Source organism: Tamandua tetradactyla, chromosome 5 (genome assembly GCF_023851605.1).
Source record: "Tamandua tetradactyla isolate mTamTet1 chromosome 5, mTamTet1.pri, whole genome shotgun sequence".
NCBI classification, from domain to species: domain Eukaryota; kingdom Metazoa; phylum Chordata; class Mammalia; order Pilosa; family Myrmecophagidae; genus Tamandua; species Tamandua tetradactyla.
In genome coordinates this window covers 50,158,376-50,172,402 of record NC_135331.1, presented here as the reverse complement: position 1 = coordinate 50,172,402, position 14,027 = coordinate 50,158,376, and positions in this window count along the sequence as shown.

The window sequence follows — 14,027 nt, the reverse complement described above, 5'->3', positions numbered from 1 at the left end:
TTCTAACTTCCATTCAACAGTAGTACTCAATTTTGCCATATTCTTTGCCACTTTAATACAAGGGTCACCTTTATTCCAGTTTGTAATAACACATGCATTATTTCTGTGTAAAGCCTTGTCAGAGATATCTTTAGGGTCCACACTTTTACCAAGAGTCTCTTCAAAGCATTCTAGGCCTTCTCTATCTCGATCCTCATAACTCTTCTAGCATATCCCCCTTTTCCATTTAAAAAGCTGTTCCAACATGTTTGGTATTTGCAAACTGCAGCACCCCACTTCTCTGGGACCAAAATCTGTATTGGCTTTCTAAAGCTACCCAAATGCAATATACCAAAAGTGGAATGGTTTTTAAAAGGGAAATTTATTAAGTTACAAGCTTACAATTCTAAGGCCATAAAAACATCCAAAGAAAGATCCCTTGATTCAAGAAAGACTGATGGTGTCCAAAACCTCTCTCAGCTGGGAAGGCATGTGGCTGGCATCTGCTGGGTCTTTGGCTTCTAGTTTCAAACAGCTTCTCCAGGGGCATTTTCTTTCCACATCTCCAAATATCTCTGCCTGTGTCAGCTCTGAACTTTCTCCAAAATGTTTCCTCTTTCAAAGGACTCTAGTAAACTAATCATGACCTACCTAGAATGGACAGAGTCACATCTCCATCTAACAAAAAGGTCACACTCACAATTGAGTGGGTCAGTCTCCATGGAAACAATCTACTCAAAGGTTTCTATCCTACAATATCAAATCAGGATTAAAGGACATGGCTTTTCTGGGAAACACAACACTTTCAAACCAGCATGCAGGGACTGGATTCAACCTCCAACATAGACATTTGAAAACCAAACAGGATATAATCTGAAATAAAAACTTTCAGGCCCTGGACAAGAAAAAGCACAGGACCATGATTCCTGGGAGAAAGTAAACAATTTAGATGAGTGCTACAATTGAACTAGACAGCTGCCTGAAGGCACTTTACAGGTTGCAGTGTTGAAAGGGGAAAACAAACAGAGCTGAGAAGGCTTACTGAGATAAAGAGATAGAAATTGGAATTTTGAGAGAACGAGGTGTCTAGAATTTGTGTGATAGAAAACTGTAGAAGAAGGAACTACACAAGGAGTTCCTCAAACATGAGGTGTGCCTTTTCTAGTCTTTGACTGAGTACTACTCAGCTCATGAATAAGAAGAAATTACCTGAGGTCAGGGAAAAATCCAGGGAAGAAGTAAGTCAAACAATTCTTGGAGCTTGCAATGTGCTGGGAATAGTTTGAATTTTCATCAGCCAATGGAAAGAGAATTTGTGATATCTGGACATTGAGTAAAGTTCCAGGAATGGTGTTGTTACTTTCATAGCAGGTCTCAATTAACCTTAGATTTTTGAAGAAAGGCTCCAAAGGATGAAACTATTCCCAAGTAATTTAGCTGCATACTACCACAAAGTCTAATATCCTTAATGAATACAACAAAATCCAGCACCCCAAAATTTAAATTTTGCAATGTCCAGCATCTAATCTAAACATCAGACATGCAAAGAAGCATGAAAATATGACCTTTAACTATAAGAAAAATGAATCAATAGAAAAAAGTACAGAGATGATGGAATTAGCAGACACAAATCTTACAACTATTATAAAAATCCTCCATGTGTTTCATTTGGATAATTTTTATTCCTGTATCTTCTTTTGGATTTTTAAAATACAATTCCATTTTATCTCTGCACTAGCACAAAGGGGAGAGATGAGCATTATAGATCACACAGCCACCACTAAAAAAAAATCTGTGAATGTAGATTAGTCAATGAACCTTTTGGAACTGCTTCCTCATCTCTAAAATGGGATTAATGACACTTTCAAGTTGTTATGATTAAATGGGATTTATATAACTTTGGTATATAATCAACTCAATAAATAATAGCAATTACTTTGTTAATAAACCTGAGGCAATTGACAAAAGCAATTACAGGTCAATTTATTATATGTCCATGATGGATGAGGCTGAACACAATCAGTATAATTATAATGGCTTTGATTATTGCTTTTGGCAAGAAACTTACTAATTCAGACAAATCAGGATAGGGAAAAAGTAAAATCTAATGGAGTGAGCAATTTTATTGCAGACTATTTCTTAAAGAAAATTTTTGAGATTTTTATTCCTTCTAGCTATGTATCATAATTCAAACCAAGCTACACAGTTTTGCCTAGTGCATATCTGTTTCAGTTTGTTAATGCTACCAGAATACAGTCTACCAGAAATGAATTGGCTTTTACAAAGGGGATTTATTAGGTTACAAATTTACAGTTCTAGGGTCATGAAAAGTCCAAATTAAGGGATCAACAGGAGGATACCTTCATTCAAGATAGGCTGATAGTGCCTAGGGTTTCTCTGTCACATGAGAAGGTACATGATGATGACTTTTGGCCCTTCCCTCTTGGGTTGGTTTCAAAATGGCTCTTTCAGCTCTTGTGGGCCCTTCTGGTTCCTCCTGGGGCATTTTCTTTCTCAAGCATCTGTGGGTCTCTCTTAGTTTCTCTGGGCCAAACTCTGAATTTCATCCCTTAGTTTAGTATCTCCCAGAGAATTTTCTGTCTCCAGGTTTTTGTACTTTCTCCAAAATGTCTCCCTCTTAAAGGCCTTCACCTTGAGTGGGCAGGGTCACATGTCCACGGAAACAACTTAATCAAAAGATTCTACCCAACCGTAGGTCTGCTCCCACAAGATTGGTTTGCAGTAAACAAGCAACGTTGCTCTCAGTATACAAAGGAAAGACAGTCATAAGGTGTTATCATAAAATAAACATTCCCATTTCCACAGGGAGAAATTGGAAGGAAAACAGGGGTCACTGAACCCAAACAGTTCCTAAAACCTGCAAAGTATACTTCATTAGATTTTAAGTTCTAAGAGTCATTTATAGAATGACGTTTTATCCTTGGGGCTTGAGAGAGTGACAGTCTTACCCTCTCAAGGGCTTATGTAGTAGCCCTGCTTTCTCTAAACACTGGAGTGAGGGTTGCAAAATAGGCAAGCACTGGGGAGACCACCTTGTTCTTGGTCCTGCCCTTCTCAAGTATCTGAGTGGCACCTGGATTCTCTGTCATCTCAAGGGCATATGCTCAACCCTTTCAGAACAGTGGTGGCAGCCAGGCTCTCACCAATCCCCAGGGAATGTGTTGCACCCTTTGTAAACTCCAGAGCAAACTCACCCTCTCTATGTGAATGGGTGGGTTCACTCTTCTGGCCTGAAATTTCCTGGCTCCAGTCATTAGCATCGATTGTTCTGCCTTTGAAGTCATTTTTCATTCAAGTTGTCCCTCTATCCCCTTTAGTCCAGGTTGGCAGTGGTTCTATTTATACAGATCTCACAAAAAATTGTTGGCTTGATATCCAGCATACAGGGATCAAAACCATCAGACAGTAGGACTTTCCACAAATCCTTTCTGGATAACTTCATCTACAAGCGTGGCTCATCCTGACATGGTTTACTGGTTCCATGTTTACTTAAATCCTTACATGGGGGCACTAGCTTCTGAGGTCTCAATTTCCAAAAGTTCATAATTTTCCAAAAGATCAATTTCTGGTTTCTTTGTACCCAAGAGTTCACTTCTCAGCTTATCCCTTTCCTGTTACATTTTACTATAAGCTGCAAGGAAATGCTAGGATGAACTTTCCACATTTAATTTGGAAATTTGCTCAGCTAGATATCCAAGCTCATTGCATTCAAATTCCCCCTTCCCTCAAACATCAGGACTCAATTTTGCCAAATTCTCTGCCACTTTAAAACAAGTATTGCCATTCTTCCAGGTGGCAATTCCACATTCATCATTTCTGTCTAAGGTCTCTTTGGAGGTGCCTTTAGCACTCATTTTCTACCAACAATCTCTCCAGAGGAATCTAGGCCTTTTCTTTTAAGCATCCCGTGAATCTTCAGAATCTTCTCCTTATCGATTTATAAAGGTGTTCAACAATTTTGGTATTTGCAAATTTCAGCATCCCACTTCTCTGGTACCAAAATCTGTTTTGATTTGCTAATGCTGTCAGAATTCAGTATATTAGGAATAGATGGGCTTTTACAACAGGGATTTATTAGGTTACAAATTTATAGTTTTCACCAACAGGAGTATACATTCACTCAAGAAAGGCCCATCATTTCTGGGGTTGCTCTGTCACATGGGAAGGCACATGGGGACGTCTCCTGGCCCTTCTCTCTTGGGTTGGTTTCAAATTGGCTTTCCCAGCTCCTATTGGTCCTTCTGGTTCCTCTTGGAGCATTTCCTTTTTCAAGATTTCTGTGGGTCCTCTCTTTTTCACAGTGGTCTAACTTCTGTTGGAATGATTTGATGAGCATCAAGTATGTGGTGCTGCCTCCGTAGATCTAGGCTCCTGGCTGAGGGTTATAGCCATGGCATTGGAGCACCAGCCTCATGGCGAGCCCTCCTCTGGGTGCCTGGACGTTGGCAACACTACTTCTTTTTTTGTTGTGCCCCCACCTGAGGAGGTGGCTGCTCCCTCCAATTTCTAACCTGGGTCATTTCAGCAGGCTCTTTTTTGCTCTTCAGCTTTCTGATGACTGTATAACCAAGACTCTGATTAAATGCCTAGTTATATTTCTAGTCTCTTGACAAGGCCCTAACTGATACCACTTAGCCAGGAGAAACAGCTGGAACCAACAGGGAGATACAGGGTAGAGGGTCAGTAAGCTGAGAAAGGACCAGAGGTGGGAAATTAGGGGTGGACCCTTAGGGCTATCCAACTAATTGAGCTGATGGTTTCTCTTTAGTTGACAGCACCAGCAACTCCCTCCCATTAGCATTTCATGCTCTCTAGCTAAGCGGGCTTGTAGAAATAAAGGATTATTCTATGATTCTATGCAGCTCTGAGTGTCTTGACCTAGTGACAGTTTGCCCAAGGCTAGTACAGAAAAGCTCTCATGTTTCTTACTATAAGCTAAATGAAGATGGGACTGAGGAAGCAGGGTGATTTGGTCTCACCGTGTGCACTGCTTGTTGGACAGGTAACAGAAAGATTTTGGACAGTCTCTGTCAGGTTTGGATAAGATGAGTGAGCCAGGGAAGCAACACACGTCAGACTTGGCACAAAGTTTCATCCGAATAGCAATGACCATGCTGCAAAGCCGCATGTTACATGTCAGAATAACTTGTCTTTGAGGATGTGTTCATTCCAAAAGTGTGGCAGCAAAATAAAGTTATAACCGGGAAACTAATTAAATTGCTGGGGTTGTATAAAAATTGGTACTGGGCTAGATTCCTGAATGTGGTATAATTAAAATGAATGCATTTGTCTACTGTATATAAAACATAATGAATGCCTTTTCCTAATAAGCTTTATAAAAAGGAATAAAATCCATGTGTGCCACTTTTCAAAGAACCAGTGTTCTTTTTTATTTTGAGCTTGTTGTTTTCAGTGGCAGCTATGTCTCCTTGATCTTAATGTAATCAACATGAAAAGAGGCATTGCATTTGTTCCTGTGAATTGCTTGGGAGATATGCATGTGTCCTAGACTGCCTTGGATTTCTGACAAAACCTTTTTGTCATAATTGTGACATAAGTCAAAATCAAAACCTTACACACTCGACAGATAAAGACAATGGGACTGGAAACTGAAAAGATTGGGGACTCTGAAAAACATCATTTGCAATTAGCATGAAGGTAGCTTAGCTGCCTGATTTTCAGATTGTCCATTAATATGAAAAAGGTAGCATGCGCTATATAATAACCACCTGTGACAGTGACAGTATCCTGGGTGTCAGTCATTTGAAAAATAATTAATTTCATTGTGGGTCAGATGTTGCAGGTGTTGAACTTCCATGTTACTTTTTGGTCCTGACATAAGAAGTCAGAGCACTTGAAACCGTACCTTCAAGGTAACATATGAGTGAGGCTGTGATAGCACTGTCATTCCTTGTTGGCTTGCACCAATTACTGAGTCAAACCATTTGTAAATCAAAATCGGGCTTTTCCCTTCTCTGTTATCTGCTCATAAATGAGTCCCATATGGAATGGACATAGGCTTGAACTGAGGAAATTGCATGGTGGTTAACAAGAGGGACTGAACTACCAGCTCATGGAGCTTGCTTTGTCTTTCTAGTGCTTTTTTGTTTTACAATTAATGGTGTAACCACAGAGTTGTGCATTCATCTCCACAATCAATTTTAGAGCATTTTTCATTACCCCCAAAAGAAAAACTCCATCACCTCTCAACCCCTCTATTCTTCCCCAGCTCTACATAACCAAGAGTCTAATTCTGACTCTATAGATTTATTTATATTTACATTTTATATAGATGGAATCATACAATATGTAATACTTATCATGATGATTTTTTAAAAAAACATTATTATTTTTTAATTTAGAGAAGTTGTAGGTTTTCATAAAAGTCATGTAGCAAATACAACATTCCCATCTATCCCCCTACTGCTGACTGTTTGCACTGGTGTTGTTCCTTTCTTGTGGACAACAGTCATCATCCACAACGGTGCTCACTGCATTATACAGTCTCATGTTTTATCTTCTAACTTTTCTTCTAGTAATATACGTAACCCCAAACTTCCCCTTTCAACCACATTCACACATATATTGTAGCACTGTTTATTACACTCACAATAATGTGCTACTATTACCACTATCTCTTTCCGAGCGTTTATGATCCACCTAAAAAGAAATTCTGCACAAATTAAGAAACAGCTCCTCATTCTCTACCTCCATTCTTTCCCCTGGTAACCTATATTCTAGATTGGAACTTTATAGTTTGCTTATTATAATTGGTTCATAGGTTATAGTGAGATCATACAATAGTTGTCTTTTTAGATCTGGATTATTTCACTCAACATAATGTCCTCAAGGTACATCCATATTGTTGCATGCGTCAGGACTTCATTCCTTCTTATAGTTGAAGAATATTCCGTTGTATGTATACCCACATTTTGTTTATCCATTCATCTGTCAATGAACACTTGGGCTGCTTCCATCATTTGGCAATTGTGAATAAAGTTGCTATGAACATCAGTGTGAAAATTTCTGTTCACATCCCTGTTTTCAGTTCTTCTGGGTATATATCTAGTATCAGGATGGCTGGATTATATGGCAATTATATATTTAGCTTCCTAAGGAACAGCCAAACTGCCTTCCACAGGGGCTGTACCAAATTACATTTCCACTAGCAGTGAATGAATGTTCCTTTTGTTCCACATCCTCTCCAGCACTTGTAATTTCCTGTTTAACAGTGGCCATTCTAATAGGTTTGACATGATATCTCATTGTGGTTTTGATTTACATTTCTCTAATAGCCAGTTTTTCACATGCTTTTTAGCCATTTGTATTTCCTCTTTGGAAAAATGTCTAACAAGTCTTTTACCCATTTTTAAATTGGCTTGTTTGTTTTTTCATTGTCGGATTATAGGATTTCTTTATATATCCTGGATTTTAAACCCTTATCAGATATGTAGTTTTCCAAATATTTTCTCCTATGAGTAGGATGCCTTTTCACTTTCATGGCAAAGTCTTTTGAAGCACAAAAGTATTCAGTTTTGAAGAGGTCCTGTTTATCTATTTTATTATTTCATTGTTTGTGCTTTGGGTGTAAATTCTAAGAAACCATTGCCTGCCACAAGATCTTTAAGACACTTCCCTGCATTTTCTTCAAGTTTTATGGCCCTGGTTCTCATTTTTAGGTCTTTGATACATTTTGAGATAATTTTTATATAAGTTCTGAGATAGGAGTCCTTTTCATTCTTTTGTATATAGATATATAGTTCTACCAGCACTATTTGTTGAAGAGACTATTTTGTCCCAATTGAGTGGACTTGGCAGCCGTGTCAAATTCAATAGACCAAAGACATGAGGATCTACTTCTGAACTCTCAATTCAGTTCCATTGATAAATATGTCTGTCTTCATGCCAGTACCATGATATGTTGACCAGCATAGGTTTATGATATGCTTTAAAGTCAGGAAGTGTGAGTCCTCCAATTTTCTTCTTTTTCAAGATGCTTCTGGTTATTCAGGGACCCTTACCCTTCCAGATAAATTTGATAATTGGCTTTTCCATTTCTGCAAAGTTGACTGTTGTTGGAATTTTCATTTGTATTGCATTGAATCTGTAAATTGATTTAGGTAGAATTGACATCTGAACAATATTTAGTCCTTGTTCTGGTTTGCTAGCTGCCGGAATGCATCACACCAGAAACAGATTGGTTTTTAATAAAAGGGGATTTATTTTGTTGGTTCTTCAGAGGAAAGGCAGCTAACTTTCCACTGAGGTTCTTTCTTACGTGGAAGGCACAAGATGGTCTCTGCTGGTCTTCTCTCCAGGCCCCTGGGTTCCAACAACTTTCCCCAGGGTGACTTCTTTCTGCATCTCCAAAGGCCTGGGCTGAGCTGCAAGTGCTGAGATGAAGAATAACGAGCTGCTTAGGCTGTGCTATGTTACGCTCTCTCATTTAAGCACCAGCCAATTAAGTCAAACGTCACTCATTGCAGCAGACACGCCTCCTAGCCAACTGCAGATGTAATTAGCAACAGATGAGGTTCACGTACCATTGGCTTATGTCCGCAGCAACAAGACTAGGTATGCTCACCTGGCCAAGTTGACAACTGAATCTAACTAACACAGTCCTCCAATCCGTGAACATGGGATGTCCTTCCATTTATTTAGGTTGTCTTTGATTTTTTTTTTTTAACCAATGTTTTGTCATTTTCTGTGTGCAGGTCCTTGTATCTTTGGTTAAATTTATTCCTAGACATTTGATTCTTTTAGTTGCTATTGTAAATGGGATTTTTTCTTGATTTCTTTCTCAGATGCTCATTACTAGTATATAGAAACACTACTGATTTTCCTGCATTGATCTTATATCTGGCCAATTTGCTGTACTTACTTATTAGCTAGTAGATTTGTAATTGATTTTTCAGGGCTTTATATATTATCATGCCATCCACAAGTAGTGAAAGCTTTACTTCTTTTCCAATGTGGATGCATTTTATTTCTTTTTCTTTACTAACTACTCTAGCTAAAACTTCTAGCTCAATGTTTAGTAATAGTGGTGACAGTGGGATACTTGTCTTGTGCCAGATCTTAGAGGGAAAGCTTTCAGTCATTCACTATTGAGTATGAGGTTAGCTGTTGGTTTTTCATATATGCCACTTATAAAGTTGAAGAAGTTTCCTTCTATTCCTGCCCTTTGAAGTGTCTTCATCAAGGAAGGAGGCTGGATTTTTTCAAATGTATTTCTACGTCAGTCTAGATGATCAAATTGCTTTTCCCTTTTGATTCGTTAATGTGAGAGATTGCATTAATTGATTTTTCCTGCATTGAATCACACTGGTTTACCTGGAATAAAACCCACCTGATCATGGTATATAATTCTCTAAATGTGTTATTGGATTCAATCTGCAAATATTGGTTGAGGATTCTTGCATCTATATTCATTAGAGAAATTTGCCTTTAATTTTCTTTTCTTGTAGTATCTTTATCTGGCTTTGATATTAGATGATGTTGGCTTTATAGAATGAATTAGGGAGAGTGGTAGTTATGTTCAGGTGTCAACTTGGCAAGGTGATGGTGCATGGTTCTGCTGCTGTGGATCTGAATCATTATGATGTGAAACTCATCTGTGGCCGATTACATCTGCAGCTGGCTAAGGGGAGTGCCTTCAGCAATGAGTGATGTTTAATTTAATTAGTTGGAGGCTTAAAAGAGAGAGGTCCAAAGAGAGTTCAGTGCAGCACAGCCCAAACAGCTAAGCATACCTCATTTCAGCACTTGCAGCTCAGCCCTTTCAGCTCAGCTCGGATGTTTGGCAATTCAGAAAAGAATCACCTCAAGGAAAGCTGTTGGGATCCAGAAGCTAGGAGAGAAGGCCAGCAGACATTACCCTGTGCCTTTTCGTGTAACAGAGAACATTAGATGAAGGTTAGCTGGCTTTCCTCTGAAGAACTATAGTTTTAACTAAGTAAATCCCCGTCTATTAAAAGCCAATCCTTCTCTGGCAGATTTAGCAGACTAAAACAATTAATGCTACCTCTTCTTCCATTTTTTAGAAGAGTTTGAGCAGGATTGATATTAAATCATCTTGGAATGATTGGCAGAATTCACCTTTGGAGCCATCTGGTCCTGGGTTTTTCTTTGTTCAGAGATTTTTAGTGGCTGATCCAAATTCTTCAATTGATCCGTTGAGTTATTCTGTTTCTTCTAGCATCAATGTAGGTTGTTTGTGTGTTTGTATTTTTGTGACCCAACATACGGTGTATCCTGGGGAATGGCCTATGAACACTTGAGAAGAATATATATTCTCTTATTTTCGGGTACAATATTCTGTATGTGTCAGTTAGGTTTAGCTCATTTATCAGATTATTCAAGTTCTCTATTGCCTTATTGATCCACTGTCTAGATGCTCTGTCTATTGATGAGAATTGTGTATTGAAGACTCCACTATTACTGTAGAAATGTTCATTTCTCTTATAATTACTTCTTTGACCCACTAATTGTTGTGTGTGTTATTGAACTTCCACATATTTGTGAATTTTCCAGTTTTCCACCTATTATTGATTTCCAGCTTCATTCTATTAGACCAGAAAAAGTGCTTTGTATAATTTCAATCTTTTGCCAGTGCTTGCTGCATGTATTTTGAGACATCCTTGTTAGGTGCATAAATATTTACAATTGTTATTTCTTCTTGGTGAATTGTCACTTTTACTGACATATAGTGTCCCTCTTTATCTCTTATAAAAGTTTTCCTTCTAAAGTCTATCTTGTCTGATATTGGTATAGCTACCCCAGCTCTTTTTTTTTTTTTTTTTTGGTTACTGTTTGCTTAGAATATCTTTTTCCAATCTTTCACTTTCAACCTATTTGTTTCTTTCAGTCAAAATTGAGTCAACTGTAGGCAGCATAAGGATGGATTATACTTTTCTATCCATTCTGCCAATCTGTATCTTTTGATGGAGAGTTTAATCCATTAACATTCAATGTTGTTACTGTAAATGTAGTACTTACTTCAAGCATTTTCTAGATTGGTTTTTACATGTCATATATATATTTTTAATTTTTAGCTTTTTTATTGTATACAATATTGTATATATACAAAACAAAAAATAAAAAAGTAATAGTTTTCAAAGCACTCTTCAAAAAGTAGTTACAAGACAGATCCCATAGTTGGGATCTGTACTGGGAGTCCTCTCGTATTTTTCCTTCTAACTGCTCTAGAATATAGGAGGCTAGAGGGCTTAAATATTTTTTTTATCATCACAATCGAATTTTTTTCTTTTTTGCATGTGAAAAATAGCATATATACAAAAAAGTTATAAATTTCAAAGCACAGACCACAATTAGTTGTAGAATACAGTTCAGAGTTTGACATGGGTTACAATTTCACAATCTTAGGTTTTTACTTTCAGCTGCTCTAAAATATTGGAGACTAAAAGAGATATCAATTTAATGATTCAGCATTCATTTTCATTTGTTAAATCCTATCTTCAATGTATCATATCTTATTTTGGTATCTCTTTCTACCCTTTTAGTTATCCTTACTGATAATTTTCACCATAATTCTACTTTAAGCCTCTCTTTTCTGTCTTTTACTTTCAACCTGCAGAACTCCCTTCAGTATTTCCTGTAGGGCTGATCTCTTGTTTACAAACTTTCTCGGTTCCTGTTTTATCTGTGTATATATTCTCAACTCTCCCTTGGTTTTCAAGGACAGTTTTGCTGGATAAAGAATTCTTGGCAGGCAGTTTTCTTTTTCAGTGTTGTAAATATATGCCACTATTGCCTTTCGCTTTTATGGTTTCTGATAAGAAATCAGCACTTAGTCTTATTGCAGTTCTTTTATATATGATGAATCTTTTTTCTCTTGATGCTTTCAAGAGTCTCTCTTTATCTTTGGCATTTGACATTCTGCTTACTATGTGTCTCAGAGTAGTCTATCAGGATTTATTCTGCTTGGCATATATTATGATCAATGGCAGGAGAGTTAACATAGCACTGGGAAAAATTGTACATGTATATTGTTGCTTAATCCATGTGAATGCCAACTGTTTCTGATCGTCTTTCTGATTGAAATAGAAATAACATATTTTCCAAATCAATGGCTGCATAACATGTATTTGAAACTGTGTCAATATACTTTAGCAAAAGTACCACATCTGGCACAGCAGCTGCATTTAATGCTAAAATTCCAACATGCTACTGTTATTTTTCTGGAATATATCTGATTTCTGCAGGGGCCACACTGGAGAATTAGATGAAGAGATGATGGGAGCCAACTCCCTTGCATCTTTAGATTCTCAAGGGTAGCATTAATTTCTGTCATACCGCCACCCCTAAAATGTAATACTATTTTTTTTAATTTACTATCTTGGCTGGTGTGTGTGTGGAAGGATAGTTTCAAAAGCTTCCATTTGAGGCACAGAGCTGCAGAGCCTGCGGGAGTGCATGGATGGGTACGTGGGTCTAGGAAGTAAGCCAGGCCGTGTTCCTTGGATGCCTTACCCTCACCAGTGCAGCCCCATGACTGGCAACTCACCCCACACCCCACTCACCTGAACCCCCTCACTTGTTCCCATTCCCTGCGTTCAAGGTGGCCCACCCCACCAGCCCCGCAGTGCACGTACCTTCCCTCCACTCCCTCCCCAAGTGCAGCCCAACCCACCTCTCTTGCACCCCTCCCAAGCACTACCTCCCCCTCCCTGTTCCCTGCAGGCTCTTACCAGTGCATAAAGTTTACAGGCACTAACCTTCATACCTAGGCCACCCCCACCATTCCCTCCCATGCTTCCCCCACCTATAGCGTTGCACAGCCTCACCCTGCCCTCCCAGAGCTCAGTGCATCCATTTATGGCACTCGCAGGCCCACACAGGTGCATAGGCTCCCAGTCACATCATTCAGCTCTGGGAAGTGCAGATTACAACAGTCCTAGAACCATGCATGTGCACAGCCCTCAGCCTCACTTCCCAACTCTGAGAAAGTGCTCTGAGAAAGTCCACAAAAACAAAGTGCTGACCTGCTCCCGCAGCTCTACACAGACACACAAAGGGGTCTGTGTCATAGACCAGCACATACCAAGGTTATGTCCCCAGACCCGAATGACTACATCCTCCCTGGCCGCTGGGCGCTCACATTTACAAATATCAGGGTAACATCCCCAACCTGCACCCATGCCTGCCCTGAAACAAATCACCGTACTGAGGGCCCTACTTTGTGCCCTTCTTCCTGGTGTACAACCATCCCACAAATGCAAGGCCTTGGACTACTGAAAGAAATCAACTTCCAAAGTAAATCAATCAAGATATCTACATGTGACAATGACAGCAGAAGATCACTAAGTGTATCACAATGCAAACAGATATAGCCCTGCCTAATGACCAAATTAAGACACAGAAGTTGGAACAACTAATCAAAGATGTTCATACAGCACTATTTTATAAAATAAGTAGGATAGTAAGTGACATAAAGGAGATCAGGAAGACAGTAGAAGAACATAAAGAGGAATTTGAAAGAATAAATAGAAAAATAGCAGAAATCACAGAGATTAAAGACTCTGCTGACCAAATAGAAAATATGCTAGAGGCACACAACACCAAATTTGAAGAGACAGAAGAAAGAATGAGTGATATAGAGGACAGGATAATTGACCTAGAAGACTCAAAACAGCAAATGGAAAAAAAGATGGAAAAAATTTGAATTGGATCTCAGAGAAATGACAGACAAAAAAAGTGCATAAAAATAAGAATCATTGGTGCCCCAGAAGGAGAAGAGAGGAGTAAAGAGCTAGGAAGAGTAGTTGAGGATATAATGGGGGAAAACTTCCCAATCTCGTAAAGGACATCAATATACAAGTCAAAGAAACCCAAAGAATTACAAATAGAATAGACCCAAACAGGCCTTCCCCAAGGCACATACTAATCAGTCTGTCAAATGTTGAAGAGAAGCAGAAAATCCTGAAAGTGGCAAGAGAAAAACAATCTACTACATACAAGGGAAATCAAATAAGACTGAGTTCAGACTACTCAACTAGCATTCTGGA